Source organism: Mus caroli, unplaced genomic scaffold (assembly GCF_978045245.1).
Source record: "Mus caroli unplaced genomic scaffold, Mus_caroli_1 scaffold_16, whole genome shotgun sequence".
Taxonomy (NCBI): Eukaryota; Metazoa; Chordata; class Mammalia; order Rodentia; family Muridae; genus Mus; species Mus caroli.
The window spans coordinates 36915536-36937363 of NW_028227271.1; the positions used below are offsets into that span (position 1 = coordinate 36915536).

At 47.7% G+C, this 21828-nt stretch overlaps 1 protein-coding gene across 2 annotated transcripts in view; it reads left to right on the forward strand.

The window, feature by feature from the left end:
- The first annotated feature begins 1658 nt into the window (after positions 1 to 1658).
- St3gal1 (ST3 beta-galactoside alpha-2,3-sialyltransferase 1) overlaps positions 1659 to 21828 on the forward strand; it is a 72910-nt gene continuing 52740 nt past the window's right edge. For both annotated transcript variants that reach the window (XM_085831852.1, XM_021184044.2), the window contains exon 1: positions 1659 to 1888. The gene's annotated coding sequence lies outside the window, so the exon portion shown is untranslated. The remainder of the gene's footprint in view (positions 1889 to 21828) is intronic.

Consider the following 21828-nt stretch of genomic DNA (forward strand, 5'->3'; position numbering starts at 1 on the left):
AACAGCTTCTCAGAAAGAACACAGTTCATAGAGATACCCCCAGTGACAAGGACCGCACCTCGTTTCTAGCATGGAAACCCAAACCAACCTAGAACAGCAGAGAAAATTACTCAGCACAGGTCATAGAACACCTTGGAGACCCCTCCTCTCATATCCTGCCCAGTGGCAGATCAGGTCCCAGTGAGGCTTAACTGGAGGGGTCCTTGCAACACTACTCCCTTACCCTGCACACACAAATTATAACTTGGAGGTTTCTATTCTTTTCCTTCCTTTTCTGGTAGTTTGTTGTTTCTTTGTCCTCCCCGTCCTCCCTTTTAATAATTTCTCTTCTACTTCCTCGGAACTTACACAGTGTACCAACCCTATCTAGGCAGTCCAGGAGCAGAGTTGGAACCCACTCCTTCCTCTTTCCACAACCTGGCTTGGATTGAGTGAGCTCTTAGATGCCAAGAGCAGTTTCAAGAGCCCTGTATCCACTTGCTCAGTACAACAACCCAAGCAAACGAACGCTGGGACCAGGGCCCTTTGCAAGGGAGTACGTGGAAACACAAACCTAGGAAACAGAGGACATAGCCCAATGAGCCCAAGATCACACCGTAATGGAGAAGTGCAGCAAATTCGCCCCAACATTACAGCCTCATTCTAGTGAGTGAACAGCCAGGCAGCTCTAGCCTCCTCCACTGCAAAGGCTTGTCCCCAGAACCCTCCAGAACTGAAAACGGAGAGCCTCCTGCGCACACCGTCTTTCCTCTTAACATTCCACGGAAAAGTTGTAGATGAGATAGTCCCAGTGAGAGGATACCCACTGACAAACCAGATCTTAGAAATGCCTTTTAAATCCACCATTTATGGTGGATTTAACCCACACACGTTAAATTCCGTACCCTCACTTCCCTATTTAAACAGAAAAACTTTACCCTAACCTAAACCAAATCCCCATTCCCAGGCTGCCTTGGGGACCTTTCTAACTCTGATTCCCACTATCAGCCTTTGCTTAGCGCCGGACCGCGAAGCTGTCTATCCATCCGCAAAGGAAAGGCCCTCGGCGGAGCAGACGGGAAGGGCGGGGATGTGGATGCTTATAGCGACCTGGTCTGCGGCTCCCAGTCCTGGCCGCGCAGACACCGCGATCCCTAACCCCGCGGTGCCCCTCCCCAAGCCTACCTAAATCCCACCTCGAGTCCCACGCCCTCAGAAAAAGCGGTGGCTTTGCCTGATAGCCCCCTCTCTCCACTGCGACCCTGAATGGGGCTCTTCTGGGCACCGCCAGCCACATCCTCTCGGTGCACGCCCAACGCCTCGTCCCTCGGGTTGACCCCACGGGCTTCGAGCCTCTCGGGAGTTCTTCCCTAGCCTCGCCAGCTGTTCCCGCAGATCCCTCTCTTGGGGCAGTGATATTGTCCCCGCGCTGCCTCCTCCGGCGTCTCTCAGGCGGGTCCGGCCTCCACCCAGCCCGCTGCTGTCCACGTGGCTTGGCTGAGCTATATTGGGGTTGCAGGAAGCCCCAAGCAAGAGGAAAGCCGAGCTGAGGCCGGCAGGAGGGGCGGAGGGGGGCGCCCGAGCGCCAAGGGGCGGGCGCTGGGCGGAGGAAGGGGAGGAACCTAGAGCCAAAGAGCCGTGCTGGGCGCGCCGGAGTCACGGCTGGGACCCGGCGGGCGAAAGCGACTCCTCCCCGGACGCCCCGCCTCTCACTCCCGTTACACCCGGGGGAAGGTGTTCCAGAGGCGGCTCCCATCCTCACCCCGCCTCCCGTTTCTCCGGCGCTAACCTCTGCCGGCGGAGCCCACTATGCCAGACACTTTCGACACTTTGCAAAGACAAAGAGCCCTAGACCGGAGGGAGGAGAGAGGAGGAGGCAGAGAAGGAGCGTGAGGTTTGAGCTGGCTGGGTAAGTATCCTGAACACATCTCCTTAGATACCTCTCTGAACCTCTTCAGTGCCCCCAAAGTCCGGAGTGTCTCTGGCTTTGGTGAGTACGCACCCAGCTGGTCCCTGCCCCGGCGCCCCAGGGACGGCGCCCCCTCGCGAGTTGGGGCTGGAGAAATGTTGCTTGTGTTCTCCGAGTGCTGAGGTGATCGTCCCGACCTGGGCACAGAAGGGGTGGGAAAGGGACTAGAAAGGTGTAACAGTAGAAATGGGACCAAAGACCCTAGGCGCCAAGAGGAAGACACAAGGAGAGAGATCTCTGTCTCCGCCACGGTGGTCTCCTACCTGCGGGTCAGAGAGGAGACTCCAGCTCTAGGGCTCCAGGCTCTTTGGCACTTACTGGAGGAGCTTGCCGGAGCTCAGTGAAGAACCCATGGCAGTTGTAGCAGTGGCTCCCGGAGCGGCCGTGGTGACATTGCGCCCAGCACCGCAGTGGATCTCCGCCCGGGCCGCGGGTAGGAGACTCCATCAGGCGCAGATTGTCCCCACTCTCTAGAGAAGCGGAGGTCTCGGGCTGGGATACTGGGGACGCTTGGAAAGCGTTGGTTTTCCAGACCAGAGGTCTGGACAGTGTCCGGATGGAGTCTCCCGATCAGCTGTGGACAGGCGCGGACCCGGGAGGAGGCTGTTGGTCCCCGGGACACCTCTAATACCGCCCCGTTTCGAATCTCGGGGAGAAGTTGGAGCTTAGGACAGCATAGCAAAAAGCGGTGTGTCAGAAAGTGGGTAGATGAGGGTGGTCAAAGTGAGCGTGGCGGTGGAAAGTCTAAACTTGGAATCTGCTCCAAACCCGTTAGGCGCCGCAGCTGCCAAGAAATAATGGGACAAAAGTTAGCAAAGTCTGCATCTCTGTAGTGTGACCTGCGCAGGGCATGGTCTGCTGCTTTGATATGTGCACGGGGTGGGAAATGGTGACACCGGACAAAGCGACTTGGTTGGAGTACTGTTAGCTCGGGATTCGGACCTTTGCGCAAGCAACTTTCAGCCCTCGTTGTTTTTCTACGCGTGGGTGTTTGAGTGTGACCTTGCGGGAGGCAGCGCGGCTGAACTCGAGAAGGGGATTAAGTCTCCCGGTGACTGCCTCGTAGTACAGGTAAAGCGTAGGGCCCTTCGCCTTACTTCACCGTGGAGTCTCAGAAAAGGTGCCCGGACCTCCATCTATCTGTTGGAACCTGGAGTTTCTCCAGCCTCTTGCCCAAGGGTCCTAGCCAGCTTCTTCCGCCAGCAGGAATTGGTAGCGCGCTCCACGAGAGACAAGTGCGCTCCCAAAAGCGTGCGAGTGGGTGGGAGTTGGGATGGTCAAGCCATCTCGGAAGCTGATTGACTCCCGGAGACACTAGTGACCCCCCAGGACAGGAACAAGCTCGCACAGTTGCTACATCAGGCATTCACCAGACTTTCACTGTGTTTATGGGTAAAGCCTGTCCTCTCCCAGTTTACCACTGTCTCGGGTCTCCACGCTTCCACGGACTTGTGGTGAGATGGAGCGCCCACGCCTTCCTGCTGCAGGTGAGGGGCGCTCCCCAGCAGAAAGACTGCTAGGATCAGGGGACGATCTCTGCCACCGCTTCTGACACGTAGTTGATGCTAACACTATGCGCACTAAAAGGGCCTCTAGAAGGCGTCCCGGGTCCGGACGCCCCTTGTCCCTTTCCACGATTGCTACTAAGTTAAAATTCATCCAGTGACTTCCAGGAGAGCGCTGAGCACGCACCCTGCTAAACCAGAGTGTGCGGTTCTGGAAACTGCGGGCGGTGTCCCTAGGTTTTCTTTCTTGGATGATGGCCCAGAGCGCCCCCAGGTTTGAAAAAGAGGGATGCATTGCCCCCTGTCGGCTGCTTTGGATAGAGCGGTTAAACTAGGCTGTGAGAAAGGGTGACCAAAGCCACTCACTGGGTTGGGCCCCTGCGCCTCTGCACTTCCCCTTCCTGTCCCAAACACCAAAGCCTAGTCGTTTTCTGAACTTTCTTGATTGGCTAAAAGAAAGAAAGAAAGAAAAAAACTAAAATTCTCCATCTGTGTCTCCTGTGTGTGCCTAAAATTGGGTGTAAGATGAAGAACTTCGCTTTGAACATAAGACTTAGCCTCTGAAAATCACAGTTTCCATATCTGCAAAGCGGAGCCATTCCTACGGACTCCAAAGAGTCCTGAAGAACAGATATTACGTATAACTGTGTGTAGACATATACTGGGCAAACAGGCTTGAAAATATGCTTGTGTATATACATGTATGTGAACAGGAGCCGACTAAAGGAATAAAAGGATGGATAGAGGACTTCTTCCCTGTCCTTTCTGACATTTCCTTTCCCTGCCTTTTTCGTTCAGGTCATACTGGCCAGCAAAGCCACAGCATGGGCTTAGTGGGGGCTTCCCTACACTGGCTTTGACCAGATCTGGGGCTAGAAAACAGGAAGTGTTGCTTGACATGACCACAGGGGTTTCTTCAGGAGTGTGAGCGCCACTCTTTTTGGGCTCTGGAGCAGCGAGCATGAGCTGACTTTTTCTGAGCTATTTGTAGATGGCTCTGAGTTCAAAATTCAGATGCAGGCTACCAGCACCCTTTCCACACTCCTCCTGAGGTTGGGGCCTCTGAACAGTTGGCTGTCACTAATGTTACAGGTTCTTGAGTCCTCCTTCCCCTTGGGGAAGTAGTTTGTGGATGGGCCTAAAAGAAAAGGATGTCACGGAATCCCGGATCCTCAGTGTGAGTTTGTGACAAGTAAATGTCCCTCTCTCCTCCTACCAAGCAGCCTGTCTTGTCGGAACTCTATCCTATAAACAAGGATCAGGCAGACCTCTCCAGGAAGGAGCCTCCAGATGTGTGCCTTTGATACCTACCCTTATCAATTTTACCTCGCTGGAATTGCTGACTCAAGGGGTCTGTGTTTGGACAGAGCTTTACTTTGTAGAAGCTGAGCCTTAGCTTTCATCCTAAGCCCTTCCCGGTCTCCATAAAGCAAACAAAACAGAAAAACTGTAATGTCTACCAGTCAGCTTGTCTTTGTACAATGGTCTCTTCTCCAGAGGTATTTCCCAAGATCCCCAGTAAATACTCGAGACCCTGGCTAATATGGGGTGCCATGACAAAGTCCAGATTTTATATTGAGCAAAGCAAAAAGGTTAATGATAACTAGCAATGAAACAGAACAATTATAACAACAATCAGCAATAAAAGTTGCTTCAAAACTTATCAGTTTAAAAGTTCTAGAACTTTCTACGTAGTTTTCTTTGAACTTCAGTTGATTGTAAGTTACTGAAAATGGGGAAGTGAAACAACTGGCAGGGGGTACTTCTAGAGTGGTTACTTCCCAGTGACTGCTTTGTGCACGGAGAGGTGGCCTGGTTAGCGTGAATTCTAGAATCAGACTCTCAGGCCCTTTTGGATCAGTTGCATGACCCACATGGAAACTGCATTCCTCATCACTGGCTTGAGAACCCAAGAGCATGTCTGTTCTAATTCGGTCAGAAGAACACAGACATGAGCCCCATCAGAGCCTGTCTTTGAGTCTCAGTGCCAAGGCTCAATTCCTTTGCAACGTGCCACCCAAGCTATTCTGGGTCCTGGGTCTCTGTTTCACTCTCTGCAAAATGAGAAGCTGTGGCTCTCTGCTGGTAGGCACCTGGCATACAGCAAAACCTCTTTGTAAAGACAGTACCCACCTCCTTTAGGTTTGCTCGGATTCTGCCTCAGAACTAGTCCACTTGGGGAAACTGGAGTGCTACCCCAGGCTCCTCCCCCTCTCACTGACAGAGTGACTTCCTGTCTTTCACTAGGTCAAGTTTTTTGCCAGCAGTTCTCAATACTGGGTTTGAGAGATGAGGTCTGACTCCTGACTGTGCATTTATAGTAGTGTCTAAGAGGCTTCTGTGTGCAGATGTAAAGAGACCAGTGTGACCTCCTTGTCTACATGCTAAAAGTGACCTTAGACATTATTCTGTTCAAGTCTTTAGCTTTAATGCAAAACTACTAGCCCTGGGGAACAACACCAGAGTGATATGTTCACACTTTCTGCTCTTCATCTCCAAAACCACTCATTTTTATTCACTCAGGTCCTGATGTTCTTAATGGATAACCAACATCACACATCACTGCAAAGTCTGGAAGTCACTGCTTCTTTGGTTACTTTGGTGGTGAGGGTTGGATTTCAGTGATTCCATCTGAGCTCGTGTTTATGGGAACTTTGTTTGGTTCCAGTTACCTCACAGGATGCTGGAGATACTGGAGTAGAAAAGCTGCCTGTCCCAGAGGTCTTGGTATTCTGGGGGAGGTACCTGGGATGATGGCAAGTCATGCCATGTGTGGTATTTATCAGAACCAAAGCCACTTGTGCTGAAAGATGGTGAGAACCCTCATCTTTGAAGGGTCCACAGAAGGAAACCTGGGGATTCTAAGCCTCAGGGATGTAGGGTTGCTGCTGTCAGTCTGCAGTAAAACAGATGTGTTTTCTTGGGTGATGTCATGCAGATATCAAAAGTGTTGTACGCCCTGCGTATGCAAGAGAAATAGAGCCACTGAGACACCAGGCTGTTGTCAGCTTCTGCACAAAGAGGTGAGGCAGCTAGAGGTGGTAGGGACTAAATGCTTTGGCCTCCTATTCCTGCACTGTGTCCTTTTTGTCTGGCCAGTTTACACACTAGGGTGGTCAGAGCATGCAGGATCCTCACTACAAATTTCTGACTGTATGACCCCAGACCTCAGTGTGAGTGTATGAAGCCAGGAGGCTGCATTGGATTCTCTTGGAAGATGCAGCTTAATACTTTATTTTGAATATTTGACTTGCCCCTCTACATACACCTCCCATTTAGATTTGAACAGCAGATCTGGGAGGGTGGAGTTAAGGAAACAACAAGCAGAGGTGAGGTAAGGGTGCTGGCGTTCAGTGGGACTGTGTGAACAGCTCAGCCTTTGGACCTCTGTGCAAAGTCTTGGTAGGATGCATGGGCCTCTCCACTGGCTTGTAAACATATGGAGAAGATGAAAGGACAGGTTCGTTGAAGCTTCAGAGCCTCCAAGTTCCAGTTGAATTAAGTCTGTTTACCAGAGAAATTGATTGTTTTGGGGCACGAGTCTCTTCTAAATGGTGGAATGGAGTCCAAAAGTTCTGGAAAGCTCAGAGGAAAACTGTCAATAGGCAGCTGACTTTAAGGTAAAATGGCGTATTAACCTCTCAGAAAGCTCCCCATGCTGCCCCCAGGGGAGCCTGCATTTCTTATTCCTTTGGGTTGTATAAAACCGTTAAAATCCCCTTCTTCCCTACGGGAGAATGAGAGTGAAAAATTACCAAGTTCTCAGAACAGGGACTGAGAAGTGACCCCAAAAGCACTGTGACTGGGAACAAGCCTGGTACCAAAACACTCTGTAAGCTGACTGGGCAAAGAAGGAGAACTTCAATCAAGTTTAAGATGCCCACAACGGACTGAGACTAGCTACTGTGATCCTGGTGAGGCTCTGCCATTTTCCTCTTCAACCCTCTAAGTCCCAAGTAGGAGGCAGCAGTGTAACTCCTGGGGGTAGCCTAGGAGACAGAGGTTTATGTAAGCATGCCTTATTCGCCTCCCTGAGAAGGATTTCAGTGGCATCTACTTTTTACCAAGGGTTTAGTGTATGTCCCAATTTGTGTATTTGAAACATTTTGACATTTTGAGTTTAGACAGAAAATTCAAGTTGAATAAAGGACTTACCCCTCCTACACAGGTTGGGGCAGGGCCTGGGGAAATCAGCAGGAAATGATGCAGTGCCTTCTTTACCTCTGAAAAACAGCCACAGGAAGAGGCTGGGATCCAGGATTGCATGGCAGTCCAGATGTGCAGAGGCCCTGGGGAGAGACCATGGGGACTGGGAGAAGGACCAACGCGAGCACTTTCGCCCTAATCCAACCTGCTATATACAACTTCAGGCTTCTGGAAATACAGCCCCCCAGCATCCAGGGATGTGGCTGGGGCTTAGGACAGGGAAGCTGGAAGGATTCTTCAGTGTAACCTCCTGGGGAGGACATTGGGAGGAGTCAGGTGTAGAGGGCACCCTGGGTAGACTGACGTCCAATCCACACTTGTTATCTACTCTGATACTGCCACAGCCTGAGGCTGCAGTATGTCAGTCCAACCCTACCGTCAGTCAAAAGGGAGAGTGGATCCTGTCGGTGTGGGACTACAAAGTTCTTAGAAGTACCGGTTTAACCCATTGTACCCAATTGCCCCTACGTGCGTCAAAGATAAAATGGTAGCAAGGTCCTTTATTAGCTTTCTGTTGATACACTAAAATGTCTGAGGCTGAGTGATTGAAGAGAAAAGGGGTTTATTTCATTTACCATATTGGGAGTTGAGAACTCAAGCAGCATGGCGTAGGCCCCAGTGAAATTCCCCTGACTCAGGTTCTAGCATGTTGCATGAAGGGTGGTGCATCCTAGGGAGGTTCATCCTCTGGTGACTCAGCATTCAAAAAGCAGGGCAGGGTGAGGGTAGTCTGTCTAGTCTGCAGTCCTCCCACTAGATCCCATCCCTTAAAGGTTCCACCTTCCCTTCACACTGTTTACTGGAGATGGAGCTTGCAACACTTAGATAGTTAGAGGACCCACTGAAGCCACATCCAAGCCCTGCAGACCTTCAGCTTGTCTCTGCTCACATCTCAATGGGAAGGATTGAAGATTGCTTGGATTTCAAGGCACCTCGACTATATGCTCGGTTCAGCGACCAAATCTCTCACCTGCTCCCTGCCTCAGTTTTCTCTTTTGCCGCACAGATATACTTTGTACAATTTCTGAGAAAACTTTAGTTGTTGATAAATTCACCATAACTCTTGGGTAATAAGAATTGCCCAGGGGGCTGGAGAGGTGGCTCAGAGATTGAGAGCACAGACTGCTCTTCCAGACGTCCTGAGTTCAGTTCCCAGCAACCACATGGTGGCTCACAACCATCTCTAGTGAGATTTGGTGCTCTCTTCTGGTGTGCAGGCACACACACATATGCAGACACAACACTGAGTAATATATATATAGTAAAAATTGCCCAGCAAATTCTGAGGTTTTGTGGTTTTCTTATGTTTCTGGTGCCTGAGTGGATCTATGCCCATGTGAACACATACTGTGATATTTGAATGCAGTGGTACATTTGTAAGAGAGAGGAAGACATGGAGTGTTTTCATCTATTTTTCTCTACCTTATCACCTTGAGACAGGGTCCCTCACTGAGCCAGAAGCTGTTTTGTCAAGACTGTCTGGCCAGCAAACTTTTGGTGTCCAGCTATCTCTGAACCCCAATACAGAAGTTCCAGGCTTGTGCAGTCATGCTTGGCTTTTACATGGGTACTGTGGACTCGAACTCAAGTCTTTCTCTCTGCAAAGCAAGTGTTTTGCCCACTAAGCCTTCGCTCTAGCTTTCTAAACATTGAGTTTTTATTCCCGAGAAGGTTAATTTTTGGACAGATTAGTGTGGGGACAGGTGGTGCCTCACCATGACCTTTCAAAAGCCCATTCAAAGATCACAGAACTAAGACTGGAAATATTTATATTAAAAGTGTCTTCTGATTAATCTGAGGTTATTTGGAACTTTTTTTAAATGTGTGTTTCATTTTGTTTTGTTTTTGCCTCTAAAATACTGAAGTTATTCAACCATGTAAGTATAAAAGTATTTTTTAATTTACGTGATATATATATATATATATATATATATATATATATATATATCCTCTGTGTCTGGGTTTTTGTACATGAGTGCAGATACCCACAGAAGCCAGAGGGCCTCAGATCCAGCTCAGGTCCTCTGGAGCTAAAGTTCCAGGTGGTTGTGAGCCTTCTGATGTGATTACTGAGAATTAACTCAGGTCCTCTGGAATAGCAATTTGTGCTCTTAATTGCTGAGCCACTCTCCTGTTTATAACTTGAAAGTTTTAAAGAGAATATAAAATAAGGGTTAAAAAAAATCAAAATCATTTTGACCTAATGGCACATGTCTTTAATCTCAGTAGTTGGGAGGCAGAGGCAGCTAGATCTCTGAGTTTAAGGCCAGTCAAAGCTGTATACTAAAATCCTTTCTCAAAAATATATAAATAAATCATCAGAAAAAAATTGAATATAACGTTAGTTCCAAGTGACTTGGTGGAATTAAAAAGTGACTTTAGGAATGGACAACTAGCATTCACAGAGAAAATACATTCCCTGAATTTTACTAGATGCAGTTAAAAAAGATAACCCTCATAGATTGTATTGTGGTAGATTTGGCTTCATTAAAAGCCAAACAACAGAAATCCATTTGAATATACAAGAAACTAATGGAGCCAAGCAGCTGTCTCCATGCATATCTACTTAGTAAAGAGCTTTTGAGAAAAATCTATCATCCATTAAAAACAAACAAACAAACAAAAACAACCGAAGCAAACCTATGCCTTTTCTAGCTGAGGAGATGGAACGACTCCAAAATACTGTTTCATGCTCACCAGGCCCAGGACAACTGCACATGAGAGACGACAATTCATCTAATTAACTATTTACTTTTTCAAACATAAAAGGGTCCGAGGGAAGACAATAAAAGTGCAACTCTTTCTTTAGAGCCTCAGAAGCAGAGATGGGGGCTTCAAAGCAATAATCTGATTTCATTGGCCACGGAATGAAGGACTCCGCCCTCTACACGGCTTTGGTAAACCGTGGCTATAACAGGACCTGAAAGTGCCCCCAGGGTCTTTGAACATCTTGGGACCAGGCCAGCCTCCGCTCCCATGGATTGAGTATCTGTAGCTGGGTCACCTTCTGAGTGTCAGACTAGACATGAAAGATCTTCCTACTTTGCAGCTCCAGGGGCTGTGAGACATCAGCTCATAAAGGCACTTTTGTGAAGGTCAGTGGACTCTTGGGTCTCTGTTCTCTTCCTCAATGGGAAGGGTTCTGTGGATCCAACTCAGGTAGCCAGCTTGGGGTCAAGGGCCTTCACCTCCTGAGCCATCTGGCTTTTCTTAGAGCTGCATCTTTTCTTCTTCTTCTTCTTCTTCTTCTTCTTCTTCTTCTTCTTCTTCTTCTTCTTCTTCTTCTTCTTCTTCTTCTTCTTCTTCTTCCTCTTCTTCCTCTTCTTCTTCCTCTTCTTCTTCTTCAAAGTAGGAAGACGAGTCTGGGCTCCCACTTGACCACAGAGAGCCATGAACATCATTCAACCCTGCCTAGTCTGCAAGCAGGCTCCCTGGTAGGAGAATCTGACCCCTCTCACATTGTACCTTCACCTCCCCCCCACAGCAACCTGGGTGGTCGCTGTATTTACATTCTAATCCCATTTCACTGATATTGGAAGCTGAGTCAGCGAGATTAAGACAGTGATGTAGGTGAATCCCATAGCTAGAAGTGGCAGGGTTGGAATTTACTGGCACTTTCAGAGCCCAAGACCCTGATCACATGCAGTGTACTTAGAACATCATCCTGTACCCTAAAACTTTGCATTGTCGAGCATTGGGGACTATGGGAAAACAGAACTACATCTGACAGGGCATCAGCTCCCAGCCTAGCCCCTAGATTGACCCTATCAGAGCCATGCTTATTAATGACCAGGGATGCAATGCTTTAACTATGTAGGCAGTAGGAGGTCCTGAGACTCCTCACTTCCTTTCTCCTGAGTCTAAGACCAGCAGCCCTACCCTCTGGGAGACTTCAGTGTGCCCCAAGAGTCACATTCTAATCAGGCTTCATAAATTGTCCTGGCGGGTTCTGAAACCACATGATTTTGCCATCTTCCCAAAAGTCCTCATCCCATGTCTCTGATGAGATTTTTTTTCCCTAGTGCTGGCATGCACTGAATCCATAAAGCCTATGATGCCTAGGGACCAAGTGATGCTCAAAGCCATAGTGAGTCTCCCAGGATGAGACAGAGCTTAGCAGCAAGACTAAGCACCTAGTTGGCAAGCCAGGCTGAGAATTTCCCCTGGCACCCGAGATGGGCACCTTGGGAGGCCAACCTGCTTCAAGTGAACTGAGGAATGAAAGCCTATGCCTGTTAATAACATCTTCACAAAAGGTAGGAAGGTGCCTTGTGCCTTTAGTGGAAGATCTGCTAATCCCACCACCTGGCAGAGGGTCAGGGGGATAAAGGCTGTTTGCTTGGGAAACATATTAGGTGCCAGAGCCGAGAGCTGCTCTGTGGGGTGCAGAGTTGGGAGTTTCAAAGGCTAATCTTCAACGTAAAAAAAAAAAATGGCCTTTTGGCCAAAAGGGAAATTAAAAATGAAGTGAGAAGATAAGAGGAGCTGTTAGTTGTCCTTGCCCACCCACCTCATAGGAACTTCGGATTAGGAAAATAATTCATTCTGGGAGCTGGCAGCAGGTGTAAGTGCTTGCCAAGCAAGCCTGAAGACCTGTTCCGTCTCCAAAACCCACGTGGAAGGAGAAAGAGAGAATTGACTCCCAGAGAAAAGTTGTCCTCTGATTTCCACATGTATGTCACAGTCATGTCATGTGCACACTTGTATTCGACACAACCCCAACACACACAGAGGGAGAGAGGGAGAGAGAGAGACAGAGACAGAGAGAGAGAGACAGAGAGAGAGACAGAGAGAGAGAGACAGACAGAGAGAGAGAGAATGAAAAAGAAAAAAGAAAACCTACTTTCTGCAGTGACAGCACTGGCTCCAACATGAAGCCTTTTGCTGTTTGCCTGTCTCTACCTGCAACCTGGAACACTCTGAAGGAGGCCATTGTGAGCCCAGAAGTACATACAGGATTTTGCAAATGAAACCGATCCCTATGCCCTGCCAAACCCACAAAGCGGAGGAAGCCCTGAAGGCTGTGGACTGAGTTTGGAATATGAACACCCAGCATGACTGGAAAGCATCCCTGGAGTGCAGTCAGGGAGGTTTCTTTTTTAGCCTTGGGCTATGGCATCGTAACTGTTGCTTGGCATGGGTGCAGATGCCAAGTGGAGATCCAGTGATAGTACATCACAGAGGTTGCTCTCTAAGATAGCGTGAAACGGAGTTATGAAATCTTAGTGGGTGCCCTTGTTCAACCTTCTCCCCAGTTCTTCAATTATTCATCTGCTGAGTCACACACTGATTCATCAGCTCATCTGCTGAAGCGCTAGCTGTGTGACCTGAAGCGAGTTGTTTAGCTGTTCTGTGCTTCCGTTTCCTCGTCTAGGAAACAGAGGTCTTCATGGTACCTACCTATATTCCAGGAGGTGCTATGTGACTGCCAAGGAAGCCACTGCTCTGGAAGTGCTTGGAGAGGGTTGCTGACACAATGCTCTGAGTGACACCCTCATTCAGTATCGTAGGGTCTGTTGGAACCCTCTTGCTTGGCCACTTTGATGCTATTTCCCAGGCTCGACTCCCTGTGGATATCTTGACTAGGCTTGCACACTGCCTGTAGGGACCTCTCTGACCACAGAGGTACCATAGGATAGAAAAATCATTTCCTGTGCATCTTTTGACTTGGGGAAGGGGTCTTTCCAGAGCATGTTGGATCTCTCTTGAGCCATCTGAATTTAATCCAGGAGCTTTGTCTAGGTTTGGAACATCAGAAACATCTGGGTTTGCTGGATGTCAGAGGAGGGTGAAAATTGCAAAATGATCTCTGAGTCTGCATTTTATTCATCTCAGACCATACCCTAAGTTGCTCCTGTTCCACTCCTTTAGCAATAGTCTTGGTGTCTCTATCTTGCTCTCATTATTCATTGGTGTGGGCCGAGAAGCAGGCCTCATTTTGGCTGCCAGGCTGCCACATCACTGAAGATACCCCTCACCACCATGTCCTGAGCAAGTCTGTGCTGGCCTTTGTGTATTTCAGCCAGCTTCTCTCTGCCCCTTATCCATCTAAGCACCTACCAGAGAGTGTACTGTTTGGCCATTCTGGTTCATTTCTTTTTCTGGGTAGGGTTGGCACACCAGTGCTATGGATGTTTTGACAGAGAGAGGCTGAGATATGGAAAGTAGTCAAAACTCAAGTTTTGGACAGGCAATGAGGGTTAGTATGTCTTCTCTACCAACTTGTCATCTTGCCTTCTAACATGCTTGTTCTGAAAGAAACGGGGGTGGTACTGCAGTACCTCCATCTCTTGCTGTATTGGGTCCCCTGTTTATCTCCCTGTACCTCTCTACCTCTCTGCACCTCATTCCTTCAATCAGATAAAGATCAGAGACTAATAGTCATCCTCCCCCACAGCATGTACACTGAGCTACTACTGAGAACCAAAAGTAAAGATTTTCATGGTCATAGGTGAGATTTTTCTTCTCTCCCTCCCCATTTCCCATTTCCTTCATTCTGTCTTCCCCCAATTACAAGATCAGGTTCACAAACCTCCTCCGTTAAGTAGCTAGAAAATAGTGCCCATCACTCACACACACACACACACACACACACACACACACACACACACAGCCTCCAAGTTCTCAGGAGACAATGAGGACATGCACTAATCTGCATCTGATGTCCAGAGAAGAACCACCCAGGATGCAGCCACCTCTGCTGACCAACTCAGTCCTCGAAAATGTGCAGGATGTCCTACCTGAAGTGAGGGCCTTCCTTTATCCCTATCCCTATCCCCAAAGGAGGAGGAGGCCCATGCACCAAGGGACTAGAGCCATCTGCCTGCAGTCCAGGGACAACAGGGAAAAGCAGCATGCACCATGCCTTCCTTATGGCTATTCTCAACCACCAGTTCCAACTTGCAGACAGAAAAGTTAGGCTTAAGAGGTAGAGACAGATACTTTTCATAATATCCAACTTTCTTTTCTCAAATTTTAAAATAAACCAATAATAGTTGTTGCTACATTAAAAAAAAAAGAGGTAGGGACAGATTGAAGATAATCAAAACAGCGTCTAGAAATTCAGTCACTAAGGCTGGGATCCTACCCTGTTGCTGGAGGAAGAGAATAAGTGGGCTATTACAGTGTTCTCTTAGGTGGGCTGCCTGGCCAACTAGACTCTACCCTACTTCCCTGACATACCAAAAAACAATATCATCAGAGTGATTCGGTGGGGATGCACCTGCAAGTTCACTTCACAGTCATGTGTCTGTATATCTCTTTCTCTGCAATGGAAATTGGGGCAAGGCTCAGATCTGACCATGCACATTGAAATATCCTATCTAAGGGAGCACTGGCTATGAATTTCACCCCCATCCATTTCTGTGTGGCCTTGGGTAAATAGGGATCTACTTCAGATCCCCAGTGTCCACATCTGTGAAATGAGGCTGGACAAGAAGTTGTATAAAGAAGGTGGTGAGAAATTATGCACATGAAGTGTGGTACCAGGATCCCTGGCCAGACTCAACCATAACTACTATTGTTAGTGATTATTTCTCCCTCAAAGTAGTCAGACCTCAGCATTTGACTTTCAGATTAAAAAAAAAAATACACATCACCATGATGTGTCCAGTGTGTGAGTCTTCTTTCAGACAGGGAGGCTTCAAGGCAGCAAACAGCACTCCCAAGCTGACAAGCCTATATCTTCCTGAGTTCGTGTCCAGATTCATGTGAGAATGTTGCTTTTACAAACATAAGCAAGCCGTCTTCCTGCTCCCTGTGACTATACCCTCCGCATCAGCCTGTGGTAACTACATTCACCTTTCTAGGTCTCTACACTAGCCCTTGTTAGCTTCTCTCTGCTCTTATTTCTCATTCAGTTATCCCTTTTGCAGTTAGCTGCAGCCAGATACTCTTTGTGTCGATCCCATTATCTGGGCATGTCATGTTTAGGCCAGGATTTTAGTTAGGAAACTCCCACTTGCACATTCATAGTCCCACGGGGTAGAGAGTAATATAATATAGCTCCTTGTATCTGAGTCTACATCCCTTCCCTGTACAGTCTATTCCTACAAGGGAGCACCCAAGAGTCTACTGTAGGCTTCACTGGGGCCAAGGACAGTGTGTGACACAGTCCAGCCAAACCTTATACATGTTCACATGAGGTAAGCTGTGCTGGATCTGGTCCTGACACGTGAGTTTAGCTCTGTGTTAGTTTCTATTTCAGACTCCAGGTTGTGCTGGTCATTGCACTGAGTTGCTTAATCTGCCTCCATATATATTTGCCTTACTCGGGGCTTTATTGCTGTTGAGGAGACACCACAACCAAGGCAACTCTTATAAAGGACAACCTTAAATTGAGGCTGGCTTACAGTTTCAGGGGTTAAGTCCATTATTGTCATTGCAGGAAGCATGGTGGCATGCAGGCAGACATAGTGATGGAGGAACTGAGCATTCTGCATCTTGGTGTGCAGGCAGCAGAAAGGGACTGGGTGCCACACTGAGCATAGCTTGAGCATATGAGACCTCAAAGCCCAACCACACAGTGACACACTTCCTCCCACAAGGTCACACCTACTCCAACAAGGCCACATCTCTTAATAGTGCCCCTCCCTATGGGCCAAGCATTCAAACACATGAGTCTGTGAGGGCCATGCCTATTCAAACACCACAATAATCGTGCTCAAAGTGATAAAAAAAAAACTTACAGTACATACACGCACACAACATGCACACAGGCATGCACACATGCACACATGCACAATGCACAAGAATAGTTTAATAGTGCCAGTAAGCACTTAAAGATACAACCTGCAATTCTTACAGCTGCTTTCTTTAGTTGTACCGGAGTGATTTCATGTTCTTTTATAATTTTTTTTTATTCTCTAAGTTTTTTTTTATTTTGTTTGCACATTTAAGTGTGTGCGTATGTGTAGAGGCCTGAGGTTGGTCTTGGGTCTTCCCTAATCCATCTGCTCCCTAATTTGAGAGACAGAGTCACACACTGAAGCTGCAACTCCCTGTTTCCAATCGGCCCGCTGGCCAACAAGTCCTTCAAACCCACCTGTCTCTATGGAGCACTTGGGTTATAGGCACACACTATGGTGCCTGGATTTTATATGGGTTCTGAGGCTCCAAATTTGGGTCTTGAGGCTTGTGCAGAAAGCATTTTGCTCTCTGTGACATGGTCTCAGCCTCCACAGTCTTGGTAACTCATTCTACTCCCCAACCCAGCCCAGCAGTACTGAGGCAGACACATTTTGCATCGTGTCCATGAGTAACTTTGAGAAAAGCTACTTTTGTGAAATCACACAGTTGACTGGACTGCCCTTCCCTGTGGCACACCATGCCGTGTCACATCCATGCTGTGTCAGAGCATGACGTGCCCATGGGCCCCTGAGTGAAGAAAGAGTCCTGTAATTTATAAATGCAGCGATAGTAGTGGGACCATCAACATTCAGGCAATCATTTTCTGCTTAAAGGAGAAAAGCTCTGATTTGTTAAGCAAAGTGGCTCTGTCTCTCCAGGAATGCTGTTGCATTTTATTTCTTGTTCACTGCCCTAACCTGAGAAGGAACAAAATTGGAGAACAGTCTCTTGTGAGATTTACTGTATAGTACTGTGCAGTGGGAAGGCATGTCTGATGGCTCTCAGAGCTGTAAACAGTGGATAGGCTAATAGGGTCAAAGGAAGAATCACTTGTGATCCAGAGCAGGGGAAATAAGAACACAGAGGAGCATAACCATGATTTGTTTAGCTAGAATTTGTCTTAATCCATGCTCCAGCTAGTTGGTAAATGGCTTTCTTGTCTCTGAGTATCCTGGTTGGAACCCAGTAGCTTCCCACTGAGGGTGTAGGTTGTACTTGTAGTGGCTATTCCTGGTTGTCAACTTGACTATATCTGGAATGAACTACAATCCAGAATTGGAAGGCTCACCAGTGACCCTAATCTGGAGGCTGGGAGATAGAGTTTCTGACCTAGAGCTTGGTATGGAAATCTTGAGACATAGTGGCTATGGATTCCAGAAGATTAAGAAAGGGAGACCTCCAAATTCAAGGTCATCTGGGATTAAAGGTGTGGTGGCACACACCTTTAATCTGGGATATACCTTCTGCTGGAGACTACCTAAGGACATTGAAAGATGGAAGGCTCTCTCTCCTTCACCTGCTTGCCGATTGGGACTGAGCAACTGCTAGGTCCTTGGACCTCCATTCACAGCTGCTACTGACCATTGTTGGGAGTTGGACTGCAGACTGTAAGTTATCAATAAATTCCTTTACTATATAGACTATCCATAAGTTCTGTGACTCTAGAGAACCCTGAGTAATACAGTATTCATGCTCCCTGGGGGATGGACAGCATGAACAGGTGAGTTTCCTGGAACAAATTGACATCTACATTCACTCCATAGATCCAGTGGACCAACAGGGTAATGGAGGGATCACTCTTAACCCTTAAGGGAACCATCACTTAGAACTTAGATTTCCTTTTTGTGGTCTTAGGGAATTGTTTCCGGCCCCACAGAGAATAACTATTACGTCTGGATTTCTTTAGTCTAAAATTTGTGTTTGGAGTGTCTGAACACCCACCATAGCATTTCAGTGGTATCCTGGTTGGAACCCAGTAACATCCCACTGAGGGTTTAGTTTCCATCCATGTTGGAAGCCCCTGGGGAAGCACCAGCCTAGACAAAAAGAGGCAGGGCCTCAGGACTTGATGGGAACAGAGCTGCAAGGTAGTCTTTCAGCAAAAGGTTTTTGGGGACGTGTATTTAAAAAAATTATGCAAGGCATGGGAAGTAATGAACTGGCTGTTCTTGGCACCAGCAGTGGATCTTCTCTGTGTTTGAGAGGTCAGTGCCATGACTTCAAAATTGAGCACCTGAAGCTGCAGTAGGCCGGCTGAGTGCAGATGCCATGCAGGAGAGATGGTTTTTGTTTCTTACCCCTCTGAGGAAATGTCTGAGAAGAACCATATGAGTGGAGAGGGTTAGCTTGGTCTAATTTCTGAGCTTTCCATCCATTGTGGCTTGATTGTATGGCAGTGGGCCTGTGGTGGAGCAGAACCTGTGGTATCATGGGACAAAGGAGTTCACTCAGCTCAAGGCTACCAGGAAACTGATGGAGACAGGGGAAGGGAAAGAGAAAGATACAGCTGCCAGTGACTTCCTTCCTCCGACCAGGGCCCCATGACCCCACTTTCCATCGTTTCCCAGTAAGGCTATCGAATTAGAAACCCATTAGTAGATGTATTCATGGATAAAGTCAGGGCCCTTGAGATCCATTCAATTCCCTTGAGGCTCTTCAGCTGACAACAGCACCTTTGACCTATAAGCCTTCAGGAAATACTTTGGATTCAAACCAGGCATGTCCAGACCAAGGAAGGAATTGGTTCAGGTTTGGTTACATTGCTAACAGGGAGATCTCTGGTTCTTACTTGGTGCTTACAGTGCCAAAATATAGACTGAAGCTCAATGGGGAGCAGAATTCCATGTTAAAGTAATCCTCAGTTCCCTCCCCCCTTATGCCTTAGGATATAGAGCAATCAACATATTATCTCTAGAGATGCCTCTGTGTGTGTGTGTGTGTGTGTGTGTGTGTGTGTGTGTGTGTGTGTGTAGTCCTTTCTATCATGATGGTTTTCAACTATTCAGTAAGATGTAACTTTCATAAAACCCAAATTCAAGTACAGGCTTCTACTAATTAGGAGCCTACTCCCATTGATACTCAGAGCTTCATCTCTAGATCATTCATTCATTAAACAATCGCCTAGTGCCTCCTCAGTAGTATCTATAAAGTGCAGTATTATACAGTAGGCAACAAGGGTAGGTTGGGAAACCCAGCTAGCCAAGTGTAGCCCCTCCTCCACCAAGGGGCTCATTCTAGGGAGAGCAGTGACAAAACAAAATGCAGGGAGGGAGGGGTCTGGAGTTTAACAAATGTGCTACATCAAAGAGTGAATAGACAAAAAGTGGGTGAAGCAAGGGAAACTGTGGGGACCCCACAGGGTAAGGCCTTTAGCCCAGCTTGTATGCCAGAACGTAATCCCTAGCAGTACCAAAATGGAGGAGGAGGAGGAGGAAGAGAAGGAAGAAGAGGAGGAGAAGACAAAAAGGGAGGAAGAAGAGGTTGTAATTTTCTTCATATGCCACATTAAGATTAGGGGCTCTGATTAGCAAAGCAGGAAAGTATTTTGTGAAAGTGCAGATGCCAGGAACTACAGTGGCAATGTCTTTCCCATCTGAGAGTCAGCAGCAAGGTCTTGGGAAGTGCTCTTGGTACTGGGATGAGAGGGGTGAGTAGAAATCAGGGAGGAGGGGTCATGCCAACCATTGAAGGGCGGAGGTCAGGTTAAGGTCTTAAGGTCAGCAAGGCCAATTCTAGCTGCTGCTGAGAGTCAGGGCTTCCTCCATCAGTTGCTAAAAAGCAATTTCCCTCCAGCCTTTATGGAAGAACGTAAAGGCCTCCTCTAGCTGTCAAGAAGCAAGAGCCTCCAGTGGTTGGGAAGAGTAAAGGCCCCCTCCACCTGTGACTGAGAGAAAAGACCCCCTCCAGTTGTTGCTGGTAAGCAAGGTCCTTTCAGCTATTAGTGGTAGTCAAGGCCTGCTACAGCTGTTGATGAGAGGCGAGACTTCTTCAGTGGAGGTGGTGATAGTCAGAGAGGAAAGAATGCTGGGACCCCTCCCCTGCAGCTCACTTCAGATAGTGCTGGAAGAAAAAGATCTTTACACACACACACACACCCTCAGTACCACACCCCGGCACTGAGAATCTGAGTCCTTCTGTTTATGCCCCTTCCATGGATCTTCCCTGTAAACATCCTGTCCCATCAGCACCTCCTAACAGACAGTTTATAGTCAACACCATGTGTGGTTTCCAAGCCAGACCTAAGCCTTTAGACAAAGCTGGCTTCAGTTGATCTCTGCCAATTCTTCACCTAAACAACTCTTGAACTCCCTCCCTCCCTCTTGCCAACCCGGTAAACTTCCTGTTATCCATAGGCCAGCTTCCTTCCTAATTTGCCATAGACCGCTGTGGAGAGGTACCAGGGTGAGTATGTTAGTTAGCAGTCCTTCCCTGCAAGATGCTTAGTTCAGACCCCAGGGCTTGATCCAGCCCACCGCTCTCATCTTCATGACTCTGGGTGGCTGCATACTTCCAATCTACTTAGTTTAGCTGTGACTTGTTCTGTAGGATTGTCACACAAGCAGATCTGGTGCGTACGTAGGCTAGCCAGGGAGACGCAAGACCTCTCTCTCTATGTGTGTGTGATGTTTTGCATCCTCCATAGGGCTGTAAAACAGTGACTGTGGTATCAAACAGAGTCTCTGCAGTGATGAGGAAGTAGATTTGTTGCATGAGTACTGTTTGGGGTGTGTGTAATCCTAGAGGTGGAACTGAGACCTAATGAATGCTAAAAATATGTGCTCTGCTGCTAAGCTACACCCAATACCTGCTGTTGTCTGAGTTTGAGCCTTTGTGCTCCATCTGCTGTTTCACTACTGCAAAGCCAATCTCAGGATTGAAAGGTGAAGAACTGGACTCTACCTGTGAGGAACAGCAGAACCACTTTGCATGCAGATAGTACAGGGAAATTTGAATCTCCTCTGCAGCGATGGTCCTGGTGGGACAGTGCAAGCCATTTCCTGTTCTCTACTGCTCTTCTTGTGCTATATTAATTTGCATGCTTTTCAAATCCACAATTTGGGGACTATGACCTTGGTGACGTCATGAATACATTGCGGAGCTGAGGACTGGCCAAAGGAGACCATTGACTCTCCACCATTGCTCACTACCCAATAATCCTCTTAAATTTTCAGGCTGGCATTCTTTTCCTGGCTCTTGGGAACACTTCCCTCAAGACTTTTGCTTTTATAAAAGTGACGTCTGATGGGTAGTTGTGGTTAACAGCTCTTACCTCCTTCCTTCCACACCCTTCTCTCAGAATGACTTGGTCCCTTCTTCCTCCATTCTTCCAAGTGTCCCTTACGCCCTGTTCCCCCATCACCCTGCATTTCCTGGGCAGTTGTCTGACTCTCACTGATTGCAAGCAGAAGTTATAGTTGGTTGTGATTCTGTCCCTATATGGGACAGTGGTGCTGTTCAAACTCCCTGCACAGTCTGAAGGTTTTGGTGGGCTGGACAGTAGGTGTATTCTTTGTCACTGTCTTGAGAATCTCAAAAAGGCCC